Source organism: Lathyrus oleraceus, chromosome 1, assembly GCF_024323335.1.
Source record: "Lathyrus oleraceus cultivar Zhongwan6 chromosome 1, CAAS_Psat_ZW6_1.0, whole genome shotgun sequence".
NCBI classification, from domain to species: domain Eukaryota; kingdom Viridiplantae; phylum Streptophyta; class Magnoliopsida; order Fabales; family Fabaceae; genus Lathyrus; species Lathyrus oleraceus.
The window spans coordinates 397,783,018-397,799,930 of record NC_066579.1 but is presented as its reverse complement, the minus strand read 5'-3'; the positions used below and the strand labels follow the sequence as shown (position 1 = coordinate 397,799,930).

At 35.9% G+C, this 16,913-nt stretch overlaps 1 non-coding gene and 1 pseudogene across 1 annotated transcript; one reads left to right on the top strand and one right to left on the bottom strand.

Moving 5' to 3' along the window:
- The window catches only part of LOC127110581 (protein Ycf2-like), a 17,367-nt pseudogene extending 2,270 nt beyond the window's left edge, over positions 1-15,097 (bottom strand).
- TRNAM-CAU (transfer RNA methionine (anticodon CAU)) lies at positions 12,775-12,848 on the top strand. Its single transcript has one exon. It is a non-coding gene; the product is annotated as a tRNA-Met (tRNA).
- Positions 15,098-16,913: the final 1,816 nt, after the last annotated feature.

The window sequence follows — 16,913 nt, the reverse complement described above, 5'->3', positions numbered from 1 at the left end:
TAGAAAAATCAATAGAAAAAGAGAATCTGTTACGATACACCATATCCGGCTTAGTTATTGAGATATTGAATAGATTTGCCATTTCTTGAAATCTCTCTTCTGAAACTAGATTGGTTCAATAATAAAATATGATTTTGAACTGTAAAAAGTTTATCCTTTGCAATCCTATCACATCCTCAATCGGATTAAATAGGATGAATTGAGACATTATTTTGTAAATACATGATTATATTAACGATATTGGCTATTTCTTTATTTTCCGATTGCCTCGAAAGAACAAAATGAAGGTGAGAAAAACAAGAAAGGGGGGGTTTGAATTGTTTGGAAAAATAAGCGCTTTTTCAAAATGAAAACCACACAATGATTTTATACTGGTTCGCTTATAACACAAAGCTACTCCAGTCCACCCGGCCAAGGTGATTTCGCCTTCAACAAGGACTTAATCCACTAATCTTGAAAGATTACAAACAACGTCTAAGAGAAAAATCTCTTAGTCCTCTCAAGTATACAGACTACACAGAGTCACTTGAGGAAATCGACAAACAAATAAATGAAAGATTAATGTAATCTAGAATGCTTCTAAGAAAGCAGATATTACAATAGTAAGAACAAGAGTTTTTCACGTAATAAGCAAAGGCTTCGTGAAGATCTTAGAGAGCAAGAGTGTTTTTTCTTGAGTGTTGATGTTTCAGTATAATTTTGGCTTGTTAGCTAATACTTGTGTAGTGGTGAATGTTGATTTGCAGTCCTTTATATATAGAAGTGAGGTAGTAAATGAAACTGGTGGATATTAAAATGAATTTACGCCATCACTTAAATAGCTTCTGCAGGATAACTTTCTCTCCTTGAAATGACTACTTACCATAAGTAGTATCTTCTTTATTGAAAACGGAGATTAACGTCTCTTTCTTAATTAGGAAAACCATTTGCAAATCTTTACTTGACTTTAACGTTACTCTTTCATGATTAGCAATCCATGCTCAGAGTATTTGTGTTTCTGGAGAATCTTCGAATCTTGCTTCTGATGTTGAGTTCAGATAGTTTCTTCAGATAGCGCTGATAACTTCTGGAATCTAGAGATAGTATTGTTCAGAGTCAGAACTTCTAGAGCTTACTTCTTGTTCAGATGCATCTGATACTTGTTGTTTTACTCAGAGTTAGACTTTCTTGAACTTGTTTTCACTTCAGATGCTTCTGATCATTTGATAGTTTGTATCTGATCTGGTTTTGTATCTGATGACATCATCAGATTTCTTCCTTCTTTCTTTAGAATCCTGCACACTTAGAAACTTTTCGTTAGGGTGCCATTTTTGGTTTCATCCTTTGTTATCATCAAAATCAAGGAATCTGTTGTAGAACAATTTTTGTTCTTACAATCTCCCCCTTTTTGATGATGACAAAACAACCTTAATTAGCAGATGAAACATGAATAATATTAGATCAGATAGACAGAAGCTCCCCTTGAGATAGTGCTAGGGAGTTCAGAAGTTCTTACCAGAGTTTCTTAAGTAAAGAGGTTTCTTGATATCTTCTGCAATTTCTTAAGTCCAGGTTAGATAAATTTATTTTTAAGAAAAATATGTTGCAGAATGCTTAAGGTATTTAGACAATATTTTCATCAGAGCTATTAATGACTTCTCCCCCTTTTTGTCAGAATCAAAAAGACATAGTAAAAAAAAAAAAGGAAGAGAAAAACATTGTATTAAAATAGAAGCACAAAGGCAACAAGAAATAAGAAAACATCAGATCCAGAGAAGGCAAGAAACAGAAACAACAGGCAAGCAAAATAAATAAAATCCTAAGTGCCTAGGGGTTCGGAGGCGGAGGCATTCTCTGAAGCAGCATTGCAAGCATGTTCTGGATGTTGTCGTTGACAGTATCTTGCTTGTCCATTTTGGCCCGGAGTTCATTCTGATCTTGCTTAAGTTCTTTCAGAGTCTGAAGAACCATAGGGATCACAGAAGAGGACTCCCCCAGAGTCAGAGCCTGCTGAGCTTCAGCTTCAGCAGCAGCTTGTGCTTCTGCATCCGCTAGAGCCTTAGCTTCAACTTCCTTTTCCCTTAGGATTTCAGCTTGACGAGCTTTTTCTTCTTCTTCTAGTCTTCTTGCTTCTTCTTCAGCTTCCTTGGCCAATCTCTCTTCCTCCAGCCTTCTGGCTTCAGCTTCTCTGGCAAGTCTCTCCTGGAGTCTTGCCTCAGCATCTCTGATGTAGCCATTTCTGACTTGTTCAGATATGCTCTTCAGTCTAAAAGACTCAGAGGTCATCCAGCCAATGACTCTGTTCCAGTGTGTCCTTACAGATTTAGGATCATCACTGATTTCAGAGTTAGTGGTCAGAGACTTGACCTTTTGTACTGAAGCTTCTGCTACCTGCATGATGGCTTCCTCAAGGGTAGGTGTAGAAAGTTCAGGTTCATGTTCAGGTTCAGAGGTATGAGGTGGAGAGTTTGGAGGGCTGAGATTTAATGTTTGAGGTTCAGATTCTGATTCAGGTTGAGGTTCAGATTCTGCTTCAGGTTGAGGTTCAGATCTTTGGGGTGAAGCGTAAAGAGGGTTTAAGTCTAAAGGTTCAGTTTCTGGTTCTGGTGCAGCGGAGATGTTTGGTGGGGTGATATCAGAGGTGTGGGGGTCAGAGGGTTGTGTTACAGAAGGTATGGTGGTTGTTTGTTGTGGTGGAGGTGAAGTTGCTTCAGATTGTGTTTGTGTTTGTTGTTGTGAAGCAAGTTTATGAGCATAAATTGTGGCTATGGTTGGGGAATTAGGGTCAGAATATTCTGGGTCAGAAGAGATAGAAACATATGGGGGTGATTCTGGTTCTGAGGATGATGAAGAGGAAGTGCTTTGGTGGGTTTGTTTAGGTTCAGAGGGAGGTATGAATGTACAGGCTACATTTAGAACTGGTGAAAGTTGGGAGGTTCTGGTGGTTGAAGGTGGGATTTCAGAGGTAGTAAAAATAGGTTGTGAAGAGAGAGGGTTAGAAGAAGCCATCAGAGGATTAGTGGTAACAGAAGGAACAGACGTACCAGTAGATATATTCAGAGGAGCTGAAGATCTGCTTCCAGAAGCTTCTTCAATTCTTGCCTTCTTTGCCGGAGGTGCTATCTTCTTCTCAGAGAGACCTCTCTTGTATCTGACGAAGTCTGCTTCTGAATCTAGACAATCGTCGAGGCTGAAGTCAGAGATGTCAACACCTTCATCCAGCAGACGATTAAGATAGATGGCCACCGCATCTCTGGGTTCGTTCTTGAAGAACCTGGCAAGGCCATGAGGCATCTTCCTCTGATCTTTCAAACAATCCCAGGATGTGTCCAGAGTGGGTCTGACTTGAATCTTCTTAATTATCCCCATACTCTTGAGATTTCTGGCATTCAGAGGCTTCCCAACATCTATTGCCAGATCTAGCATCAGCTTGGTCTTCTCCAGATGATCCACCAGCCCATTCTCAATGAAGACATCAGATAGCAATCTTCCCAGAGGAATGTAGGATCTGGGCTTCATATTGTTTCTGGTTTCTCTGACAGAATCTCTCAGATATCTGAAAAGGAGAGCAGGGAGGCAGATCTTCACACCCTTCTGAATGCAATACAGAATGCATTTCTGGTCTGCATTAATGTAGTCAGAGGAGTTAGAGGCTGGACGGTGGTGAATAGTTCCCAGAATAATCTTCAGCCACACTCTGAGGTTCTGATGCAGCTCTTTGTTCTTTGAAGGATTTCCTTCAGTGTTGGGTTTGAAGATTGTTGGATTGATTACATCTGTGATGCGCTTTGACCTAGGAGGGATGTTGTAAATCCTTTTTCCTCCAGCTCTCTCCATGTTCAGTAAGGAGGCAATTGATCCTTCAGTAATAACAATCTTTACCCCCAGAACATAGGAGACGATGAAGTGGTCATCTGCATCTGCAAATCTCCAGAACTCCTTGATGAGAAGAGGGTAAACAGGACCATAAAGCCTTTGGAAGTAGTTTTCCCATCCTTGTTTGCGAAGCTCTTCAGTAAGATCAACGCCATTTCTCTTCAATTTGTCGAAATCAACTAGCGATTCACACAACACGTCCAGTCCTTCAAAAGGGGTTGAAAGGTTAATATGGCGTTCACGGTCAAGAATATGGGGTTCTTTGTAAACAGGGGTGATGGTGACGCCTGTAACCGTTGGTGTTGGAATGCTTGAGGTTTGAGCAGTAGAGCTTGATTCCATTTCTTGAGAGAAGTTAAAGACTTGTTGTTGTTGAGCGTCCATGGTGAAGGAGAAGAAGATTGATGAAGATGAAGAGCTTTCAGAGAATGCTTGAGATAGGTTTAGGGTTTTAGAGTGAGTGAGAGTGATAAGTGTGTGAAATGTGAGAAAAAGTGTTTATATACTCTAAGTAAAACACATGCAAAACGACACATTAAATTGCGTTAGCACAACGCTCAAGTAAGCACGCTTGGGGGGAAAAATGATTACAGCTAATTAATGAATGTCTAATCCCACAGTACGCACACTGCTCGAGGAGAACTCAAACGTCTGCCTTTTGAATTTCTTTTGACAGCTGTCTAGAAGTTCTAAGGTTAGACGCTCAGAGCTCCACGTGTTGATGTATCTGATCTTCAAGAATACCAAGGGGTTTGTTCCTGGAGATTTCTAACTCAGATATCTTCTTAACTGGTAGAAGTATCAGAGTCAGAGGCAGAAGTGCATTTGTTTTTATCAGAGTCTCATTTTACATTTTCAGAGCCATGCTTCACTCAGGGCAATTTTTAATGTTCAGATGTTATAAGATAAAAAGAAATCTATCTTCAGCTAGAGGCTTAGTAAAGATATCTGCCCATTGATGTTCAGTATCAATGAACTTCAATGTTACTATCCCTTTCTGAACATAGTCTCTGATAAAATGATGTTTTATTTCAATGTGTTTGGCTCTGGAATGTAGAATGGGATTCTTACTTAAACAAATAGCAGCAGTATTATCACAAAAGATAGGAATGTTACTCTCAAAGATTTGCAGATCTTCTAACTGATGCTTCATCCAGAGCATCTGAGTTGTGCACAGTGACGCTGAGATATATTCTGCTTCTGCAGTTGATAGAGCAATTGTTGATTGTCTTTTGCTAGCCCAGGATATTAGATTGTTTCCCAGAAGCTGGCAATTTCCAGAAGTGCTTTTTCGTTCTATTCTATCTCCTGCATAATCTGCATCACAATAACCCGAGAGTCTATACTCTTATGTTTTCTCATACATCAGGCCCAGGTTAGGAGTTCCTTTCAGATACTTAAGAATTCTCTTAACTGCTGTTAAATGAGATTCTCTAGGATCTGATTGGAATCTGGCACAAAGACAGACACTAAAGAGAATATCAGGACGAGTAGCAGTCAGATAGAGAAGAGAGCCTATCATACCTCGATAGAGCTTCTGACAAACCTTGTTGCTTACCTCTTCCTTTTCAAGAATGCAAGTTGGGTGCATGGGAGTTTTTGCAGAGTTGCATTCAGTCATGTCAAACTTCTTCAGAACGTCTTTAATATATTTACTTTGATGGACGTACGTGACTTCTGGAGTTTGATTAATTTGAATTCCCAGAAAGAACTTTAGTTCTTGCATTAAACTCATCTCAAATTCTGCCTGCATTAACTTAGAAAATTCTTGGCAAACAGAGATATTAGCAGAACCAAAAATAATATCATCAACATAAATCTGGCATATCATGAGATCATTATTAAGGTTTTTACAGAAGAGTGTAGAATCAACTTTCCCTCTGATAAAATTTTGTTCCAGAAGAAAATTGCTTAATCGTTCATACCAAGCTCTGGGAGCTTGTTTGAGTCCATATAAGGATTTCTTAAGTTTAAAAACATGTTCTGGAAAATTTGAGTTTTCAAAGCCTGGAGGTTGATTGACATACACTTCTTCTGAAATATAACCATTAAGAAATGCACTCTTGACATCCATTTGATATAATTTGATAGAGTGATTAATAGCAAAAGATACAAGAAGACGAATAGATTCTAACCTCGCGACTGGAGCAAAGGTTTCATTATAGTCAATACCTTCTTGTTGACTGTAACCTTGAGCTACCAGTCGAGCTTTGTTTCTGACAACTTCTCCTTTCTCGTTCAGCTTGTTTCTGAAAACCCATCTGGTTCCAATGACATGAGTGCCTCTGGGTTTAGGAACGAGATCCCAGACATCATTCTTTGAGAATTGATCCAATTCTTCTTGCATAGCTGCCACCCAGTCGTTATCCTGAAGTGCTTCATCACAAGACGTAGGCTCAATCAGAGACACTAGTCCCAGAGGAGTATCTTCAGAAGTCCTGAAGGTGGATCTGGTTCTGACAGGTTCGTCCTTGTTTCCCAGAATCAAATCTTCAGATACATTGATACGACTTTTGACTTTCTTTGGGATTTCTGGAGATTTAATTTCTTCAGAGTTCTGAGTGACAGTTGCTTCTGGAGTTTTATCAGATTCTACAAGAGTGATTTCCAAATCTGCAAACTTTTCAACTAGCTTTGACTTTTCAGGGTCAAGCTTATCATCAAATCTGACATGAATTGATTCTTCCACAATTTTGGTTTCTGTGTTGTATACTCTGTAGCCTTTAGAGCGTTCTGAGTATCCTAACATAATACCTTTCTGTGCTTTGGAATCAAACTTGTTCAGATGTTCTTTAGTATTTAATATAAAGCAAGAACATCCAAAAGGATGAAAATATGAAATGTTTGGTTTTCTTCCTTTACACAGTTCATAGGGAGTCTTTTCTAGAATAGGTCTTATAGAGATTCTATTCTGAATGTAACACGCTGTATTTACAGCTTCTGCCCAAAAGTGCTTTGCTACATTAGTTTCATTGATCATGGTTCTGGCCATCTCTTGGAGTGTCCTATTCTTCCTCTCTACAACTCCATTTTGTTGTGGAGTTCTAGGGCAGGAGAAATCATGGGATATTCCATTAGAATCAAATAATTCTTCAAAATCTTTGTTTTCAAATTCTCCACCATGATCACTTCTGACTCTAATAATTTTAGAGTCAAATTCTTTTTGCACTTTGGAACAGAAACTGGTGAATACAGAGTGAGACTCACTCTTGTGCTTTAGGAATTTTACCCATGTCCAGCGACTGTAATCATCAACAATGACTAGTCCATACTTCTTTCCATTAACTGATGCTGTTTTCACAGGACCAAATAAGTCAATGTGAAGAAGTTCCAGAGGCTTAGAGGTAGAAACAACATTTTTCTTTTTAAAAGATGTTTTTGAAAATTTTCCTTTCTGACAAGCTTCACACAGAGCATCTGAAGAAAACTTCAGTTTAGGTAGGCCTCTGACTAACTCGAGTTTAGTTAGCTGAGAGAGTTTCCTCATGCTAATGTGGCCCAAGCGTCTATGCCATACCCATTGCTCTTCGTGAACTGACATTAGACATTTAACATTTTGATCTTTTAAATCAGAAAGATTTATTTTGTAAATGTTGTTTTTCCTCTTGCCTGTGAAAAGGACAGAGCCATCGTTCTGATTAATGGCTTTACATGTTTTTTGATTGAAGATTACATCATAACCGTTATCACTTAATTGACTTATGGATAGCAAGTTATGCATTAATCCTTCTACATAAAGAACATCAGATATAGAGGGAAGAGTACCATTACCAATAGTTCCGGAGCCTCTGATCCTTCCTTTCTGATCTCCTCCGAAGCCTACAAATCCAGCATCTTTAAGTTCCAGACTTTGGAACATAGACTTTCTTCCCGTCATGTGTCGCGAGCATCCAGAGTCCAGGTACCATGACTGGTGTCTGAACTTTGCTGCATAGGATATCTGCAACATACACAATCTTATCTTTTGGTACCCAGAATCTCTTGGGTCCTTTCAGATTAGTTTTCCCAGAGTTTCTTATAACTTTGGGTTTTCTAGCATTTTTAAATTTTTGTTCTTGTGTGTGTGTGTAATGATATGAAAAGGGAGACTTAAGTTGGTTACTGGTAGAAGTTTTATCTTCCTTAGAATCGTACCCAATTCCCTTTTTATTGTTCTGACTAACTCCATAAATCATGGATGCCATAATACTCCTATCTATCCCATTTTTCAGAAATTCTTGAAAGGCTTCTTCGTATTTATAAATTATTGCATTTGAAGTTTGTGGAGTTTGAGATAACGCTTCTTCTAATTCTAAGCTTTTTCTTTTTGCTCCATCTCTTTCTAATGTTAACAATTTAATTGTATCTTCTTGTGCTAGAATTGTCATCTCAAGCTCGCCACAATCTTCAAATTTTGCTTTAAGACAGCCTTTAATGTTTTTAAACTTTTGTTTTAATTTCTGATATGAGCTAAGAGTTTCTGACAAACGAGATTCTAGATCAGATCGGGAAAGTTCAGAAAATACCTCTTCAGATTCTTCATCTGAGCTACTCCTGGATGTGGTAGCCATAAGTGCCACATTGGCCTGTTCATCAGAGTCAGATTCTGATGATCCAGATTCACTATCATCCCAGGTAGCCATCAGTCCTTTCTTTGTCCTGAAGGTATTCTTCTTGAAGCTTTCTTTTCTAGGGTTGTCTTTCTTTAGCTTGGGGCATTCATTTCTGTAATGACCTGTTTCTTTACATTCATAACAGGTAATATCTTTGTTAGATTTACCTTTTGAAGTTGATTCAGATCGATCCCCTCTGGGTCTTGGTCTTCTGAAGTTGTTGTTCCTCTTTTTCCAGAGTTGCTTAACTCTTCTGGTTAGTAGGGACAACTCTTCTTCATCATCAGAGTCTTCTGGTTCAGAGTCGTCAGTGTCTTCAGTTTCTGCCTGGAGAGCTTTGGTTCTGTCAGGTTTCCGTCTTTCAGATCTGGACTTTAGCGCTACGGACTTGTTCCTTTTCTGAGGCTCATCTTCCTCTAGTTCTATCTCATGGCTTCTGAGAGAACTGACAAGTTCTTCAAGGCTGATATTGTTCAGATCCTTTGACAGCTTCAGAGCAGTAACCATAGGTCTCCATTTCTTTGGCAGACTTCTGACTATCTTCTTAACATGATCTGCAGTTGTGTATCCTTTGTCTAGCACCTTGAGACCTGCAATAAGAGTTTGGAATCTAGAAAACATAGCCTCTATAGCTTCGTCATCTTCCATCTTGAAGGCTTCATATTTCTGGATAAGCGCCAGAGCCTTCGTCTCTTTGACTTGGGAGTTTCCTTCATGAGTCATCTTCAGAGAGTCAAGTATATCTTTGGCTGTCTCTCTGTTGGTGATCTTTTCATATTCGTTGTATGATATAGCATTTAGAAGTATTGTTCTGGCCTTGTGGTGATTTTTGAAGATACGTTTCTGATCTTCTGACATCTTATTTCTGGGAACTTCAGCTCCATTTTCTGAGACTGGAGGTGTGTATCCATCTGTGACAATGTCCCAGAGGTCAGCGTCATAACCAAGAAAGAAACTTTCGATTCTATCTTTCCAGTAATCAAATTTCTCTCCATCAAAAACAGGAGGCTTAGCATTGTAACTATCTCTTTCATTTGAGTGGGCCATGGTTTTTCTCGTACTGGATCTCTCTACACTGTTAAGTGTTTGATTAGAAAATCAATAACAGAGCCGGAGCTCTGATACCAATTGAAGGTGAGAAAAACAAGAAAGGGGGGGTTTGAATTGTTTGGAAAAATAAGCGCTTTTTCAAAATGAAAACCACACAATGATTTTATACTGGTTCGCTTATAACACAAAGCTACTCAAGTCCACCCGGCCAAGGTGATTTCGCCTTCAACAAGGACTTAATCCACTAATCTTGAAAGATTACAAACAACGTCTAAGAGAAAAATCTCTTAGTCCTCTCAAGTATACAGACTACACAGAGTCACTTGAGGAAATCGACAAACAAATAAATGAAAGATTAATGTAATCTAGAATGCTTCTAAGAAAGCAGATATTACAATAGTAAGAACAAGAGTTTTTCACGTAATAAGCAAAGGCTTCGTGAAGATCTTAGAGAGCAAGAGTGTTTTTTCTTGAGTGTTGATGTTTCAGTATAATTTTGGCTTGTTAGCTAATACTTGTGTAGTGGTGAATGTTGATTTGCAGTCCTTTATATATAGAAGTGAGGTAGTAAATGAAACTGGTGGATATTAAAATGAATTTACGCCATCACTTAAATAGCTTCTGCAGGATAACTTTCTCTCCTTGAAATGACTACTTACCACAAGTAGTATCTTCTTTATTGAAAACGGAGATTAACGTCTCTTTCTTAATTAGGAAAACCATTTGCAAATCTTTACTTGACTTTAACGTTACTCTTTCATGATTAGCAATCCATGCTCAGAGTATTTGTGTTTCTGGAGAATCTTCGAATCTTGCTTCTGATGTTGAGTTATATCTTTGGCAAATATTTTTGTATCGTATCCACAGAGATTGGGTAATATTACCGCCGTTCGATAATTCAAATGTTATAAGTTTAGAAAGTAACAGGGTTGTTTTGTTTGGAGAAATATCTTGTTAATAAATGTTAACATAAACTATTAAGTGGTTTTAGACAAATATAAAAGCTTGGCAAGATTGGAGTTCACTATTTCAAATATCTATGATTCCCTATGATAAATAATTGGATTCAAGATTATTGATGATGTTCAAATATCCTCTCAAAGTCATTTATGTCTAAATGATATCGTGATAGTTACTATATTGATCCTTAGACGATCTCTCCACCTAACTATCAATATAGTAACCTTGAATGTTCAATATCAAAGAATAGTAATGAATAAATCTATCTCTACAACTTATTCACTACTTTAAAATCTGTTTTATGTATAAACTCAAGTAATCTCTCTCGACAACTACTCAAATCTGGTTTTCAACTTAAAGCAAAAACAGTTATCAATACATCAACAATCTCTATCTCATATATATATCAAAGTGAATACATAAATAGATGAGAATAGCTACTACCTCCAATCTTGACAAAAGGGAGTTTAGCTCCTCATCACCATTGTTACAAAGCAGAAGGTTTTTTTTAGAAGAAAAACTCTGTTTTCTCTCTTACAAAAGTTCTACAGCACAATCTGTGAATCAATGGAATAATGTCTCAATACCCTAGGTTAAACTATTTTGTCTCTACCAAAAAGGTTGACATTTCCCTAATTGGACATTGTCATCAGCAGCAGAAAAGCACTTCTCAGGCAGACATCAAAATGGCAATTACTTTTTCTGCACAGCAGCACTTTTGACCCTTGGTCAGCTTGCTGGATTCGCAGCCTTCGCGGCGCGAAGGAGGTTCGCGGCGCGAACTGTTGCTTCCCCAGCTTCCTTGTTTGGCAAGCTTCCTCCAAATTGTAATGTTGAACCCAAGGTCTTGCTTATCCAACAATTCTACAAAACTAACAAAAATTGTGAAATAACTATTCAAAACAAAATAAATTAAACCTAATTGCATTTGTACAAAATAGTGAGAATAAAAGTGTGTAAATACATCAAAACTTGGCAAAAGGGACCAATAAAATGGTATAAAAAGTAGTACTAATTGGTCCCTAACATGGATATTAAAATGAATTTACGCCATCACTTAAATAGCTTCTGCAGGATAACTTTCTCTCCTTGAAATGACTACTTACCACAAGTAGTATCTTCTTTATTGAAAACGGAGATTAACGTCTCTTTCTTAATTAGGAAAACCATTTGCAAATCTTTACTTGACTTTAACGTTACTCTTTCATGATTAGCAATCCATGCTCAGAGTATTTGTGTTTCTGGAGAATCTTCGAATCTTGCTTCTGATGTTGAGTTCAGATAGTTTCTTCAGATAGCGCTGATAACTTCTGGAATCTAGAGATAGTATTGTTCAGAGTCAGAACTTCTAGAGCTTACTTCTTGTTCAGATGCATCTGATACTTGTTGTTTTACTCAGAGTTAGACTTTCTTGAACTTGTTTTCACTTCAGATGCTTCTGATCATTTGATAGTTTGTATCTGATCTGGTTTTGTATCTGATGACATCATCAGATTTCTTCCTTCTTTCTTTAGAATCCTGCACACTTAGAAACTTTTCGTTAGGGTGCCATTTTTGGTTTCATCCTTTGTTATCATCAAAATCAAGGAATCTGTTGTAGAACAATTTTTGTTCTTACACAAAAGAAACATCTTCTTTCTGAAATAATTTAGGATCTCGAGCGGACTTCTCAGTAGGATTCAAATCCAGCAGATGACGTTCTGACCATATGTCCGCCAAAAAAGAGCAATTATCTCTCTCAGAGATATTTTTTTCTTTTGGACCAGACAGGAGCGGAACAATAAACCCATTCAGAACCAACCTATTGGAATCTTTTGAGTCTTCCAATGTGGATCCAATGGAATTCATTTGGATTGGAAGAAGCCCGGTCAAATAAATATTTTTTTTCGATCATCCTTCGATTGTTAATACGATATATAAGGATCGCTACTACAAAAAGTACTAGATTCTTGATCGTGAAATATCTTGTTAAACCGCGTGAAACTAGGATACTCCAAATTCTGGAGTCTAAGAGTTTTATCAAACTCTCTTGATGGAAAAAAATGTGAATCACAGATATCGCTGAATTGAATTGGGTCCAGGAATCTGAGAAATAGGCAGAATTCTTGCTCCCTCTAAAAATTTCTCTCAATTCTAAAATCCAAATGTTTACTTCATTCTTCTTCATAAGATAGGATACTCCATTTTTACAAATTTATCTATTTCTTTTTTTTTTCTATATTTATTTATATATATTAATGTATTTATATTGATTTATCCAAAAGATTTCACTTCAATTGAAATTTGGTTAGTGATGAAGTCGGAGGGTTCCCTCGAAGCATCCATGGCTGAATGGTTAAAGCGCCCAACTCATAATTGGAGAAGTCGTAGGTTCAATTCCTACTGGATGCATGCCAATAGAAATCTCCCCCACGAACAAACTCGATTTTGGTTAAAAAATCAAAACAGTATCTTCATTACATATTAATTATATCTTATCCTACTAGACTATGTCTTTATTTTCAAACTAGTCAACAAAAAGAACTCGGAAAAAAATGTAAATACACATACATAGACAAATTAAAAGAAGAATGGCCAATTCATAAAGAATTATATAATAATTGTTATTCAAAAACAAAGAATAATATTTTATATAAAGCATTCTGGAGCTGGAGTTTATAACTGATTTTGTAAAACGAAACACTACTAACTTAATGAACAACCAAAGAACATAGGATCTCAAGAATCTGAAGAAACTAATAGAATTAATAGAATTCAAAATTTTGTTTAATTTTCTTCTGATTCCTCCTAGCCAGATACGAATGTTTTTTAGCATAATATTTTATTTCCTTTTATTTTAATGGATCTTATCATTTATATATACATGATTTTGTTAAATGCATTTTGCTAATATTAGCAAAATATTTTATTTCCTTTTATTTCCATTCATCTTACCATTTATATATACATACATGATTTTGTTAAATGGATTTTCCATTAGCAAAATATTTTATTTCCATTCATCTTATCATTTATATATACATACATGATTTTGTTAAATGGATTTTCCATTAGCATAATATTTTGTTTCCTTTTATTTCCATTCATCTTATTATTTATATATACATACATGATTTTGTTAAATGCATTTTCCTAATACCTGAGTATATTTACATACTATCTTAAGAATTACGGTTAGTCAAGTGACTAGCATTGACTAACCTTAACTCTATTGACTATCTCTATAAGAACCTTGGAAAAAGAAAAAACAAAACGAACAGCAAAAAAGAAGATAAGAATAAATTCACAAAATACCGTGTCCTTATTTTGACACAAAGTAGCTGACAATCAGAACAAAGAAAATAGCCAAATAGCAAACCAAAATATAGTGCAAAAATAAGGTATAATTCAAAAATAAGGATAAAAAGAAAATGACAAAGCAAGAACAAGCCATATTTAGATTTTACGAGAATACTATAGACAAATGCCTTAATGAAGAACCAAAGAAGATAGAATTGCCAGAAGTGAAAAGAACGCATAAAATGAAGAAGTATTTTCATTATTTTTCTGATTCCTCTTAGAACCTTCTGAATTTTTTTGATTTGAACTCCTAGAAAATTCTCAATTTTTTTGATTTGAGCTGCTAGAAAATTATGAATGTTTTTGCTTTGAGCTCCTAGAAAATTATGAATTGAAATGAAAATTGAAATCAAAAGGGAAATCAAAATCGAAATGAAAAAGATTCTAATTGTTCCTATTAATCTTAACCAGTCAGGAAGAAGGAGAAAAAAATAATGCAAAATTAATAACAATATAGATACAGTTTGCATACGAATATAAAAAAATAGCTTAATAAAGAACCAAAGAATATAGAATCGCGAGAATTTAATAGGACTCATAAAATTCTGAATTTTGTTTCATTTTCTTCTGATTCTTCCTATTGCTCCTATTGTTTTTATTTTGATTCTTCGTAGCGTCGTGATAATGTTGTCCATTCGATCCTCCTATTGTGATCTATTTTGAATTAATTAGTAAATGTGCATGAACATTATGAATAATATGAAACTAGAAAAAGTATTCACAATGTGTTTTTTTTTAATCCATCAAAAATGAGATAGAATAGCTTCAACCTTGTCAACCGAAAATGAGAAAATGAAATCGGGGTAAACACCAATACCTATTATGGGTATAAGGATACAAATAGAAATAAATAATTCTCTGGGCCCAGAATAAAAAAAATAAGAGTTTGGTGTATTCAAAAACTTATATCCATAGAACATCTGCCGTACGATTGATAATAAATAAATCGAAGTTAATATCATTCCAATTGCTGTTACAAAAGTAATTAGTATTTTCATCATGAAAAGATATTTTTGACTACTAATTATTCCAAAAAAAACGATCAATTCTGCAACAAAACCGCTCATGCTAGGCAATGCATGAGAAGCCATTGATAAGATAGTAAAAATTGTGAATATTTTTGGCATTGGGATAGCCATTCCGCCCATTTCGTCAAGATAAAGAAGATGAACTCTATCATAACTAGTTCCTGCCAAGAAAAAAAGTGCAACGCCAATAAATCCATGAGATATGATTTGTAAAATGGCCCCGTTGAGACCAGTATCACTTATGGAACCAATTCCTATAATTAGAAAACCCATATGAGATACCAAAGAATAAGCTATTCTTTTTTTTAGATTACGTTGACCAAAAGATGTTGAAGCAGCATAGATTATTTGAATAGAACCTAATATCATTAACCAGGGGCAAAATATGGAATGAGCGTGGGAAACCAATTCCATATTAATTTGAACCAACCCATATGCTCCCAGTTTTAATAATATGCCGGCTAAAAGCATACAAGTGTTGTAATGTGCCTCTCCGTGGGTATCTGGTAACCATGTATGTAAGGGTATAATTGGCGATTTGACAGCATAAGAAATAAGAAATGCCGTATAGAATATTATTTCTAGTGCCACGGGATACGATCGATTAATTAATGTTTCAAAATTAAATGTTGGTTTATTAGAGCCATATAAACCGATACCCAGAATTCCCATTAATAAAAAAACAGAAGCTCCTGCAGTGTACAAAATAAACTTAGTAGCAGAGTAGAAACGTTTCTTTCCCCCCCAGATGGATAAAAGTGGATAAACGGGGATTAATTCCAATTCCCACATGATGAAAAAAAGCAAAATGTCTCGAGAAGAAAATGGTCCTATTTGACCGCTATACATTGCTAACATCAGGAAATAGAATAATTGGTATTCTCGAGTAACCGGCTGAGCCGCTAAAGTGGCTAAAGTAGTTATAAATCCTGTTAGTAAAATGGGTCCTATAGAGAGTCCATCTATTCCTAATCTCCAGTCAAAATCAAAAAAATGGATCCATTTATAATTCTCCGTCAGTTGAATTAGTGGATCATCCAATTGGAAATGATAAGAAAATGCATAGGTTGTTAGAAGGAGATCGATTAAGCATATACAAATGCTATACCACCTAATTACCTTATTTCCCCTATGAGGAAATAAGAAAATTAAGGAACCTGCGGCTATTGGCAAAACAACAACGATTGTTAACCAAGGAAAATAATTCGTGATAAAAATAAGATACACTTGGGCCAGAAAAGCCCGTGCTCAAAATAGAAAAAAAAAGATTTTCTATTTTATTTTGAGCACGAGTTTTTGCCAGTAAAAAACGTATTCGTGTGGTGTTGTTTGAAACGAATCAATAAGCTAGACCCATACTTCGAGTTATTTCATGCCATAAATAAACTCGAACACTTAAGAAATCCGTCGGACAAGCGGACTCACACCTCTTACAACCAACACAATCCTCTGTTCTTGGGGCAGAAGATATTTGCTTAGCTTTACATCCACCCCAAGGTATCATTTCTAATACATCTGTGGGACAGGCTCGGACACATTGAGTTCATCCTATACATGTATCATAAATCTTTACTGAATGTGACATTATATCTATAGTAATTGTTGATGTTCAAAAATGAAAATTATTGATCTAGTAAACTCGTAAATGAATCGTATATTTATATACCAGATGAATCCAAACATGATATGATCATAAGTTGTGTCGAATAAATACTCAAATGAATTGATTAATATTTCACTATGTGAAATTCGACTTTATTATTAATTATGGTAGGATTAATGCTATTTATTCAACAAATTTGATTGATTGATACGGGTTGATTTTCTGTTACGAGCAATTGAAGAAACAATTTCGAACCCAGGACCTCCTTTAAACTGTACAAGCCTTACCACTAGGCTAGAGGGGTTGTTGTTGAATACTTATGCAAGTAATAAATATTAATCTAAATCTTGATTAAGATAGATTAATGAATTAATTGAGCATTATAGCTCTGTTTCGGATGCGGACGGATGCATTAGTAAGATAATGAAAAAGGCTATTATTATGATATCATATTATAGTGTATTATGCGTCTTACAAATTCTATGA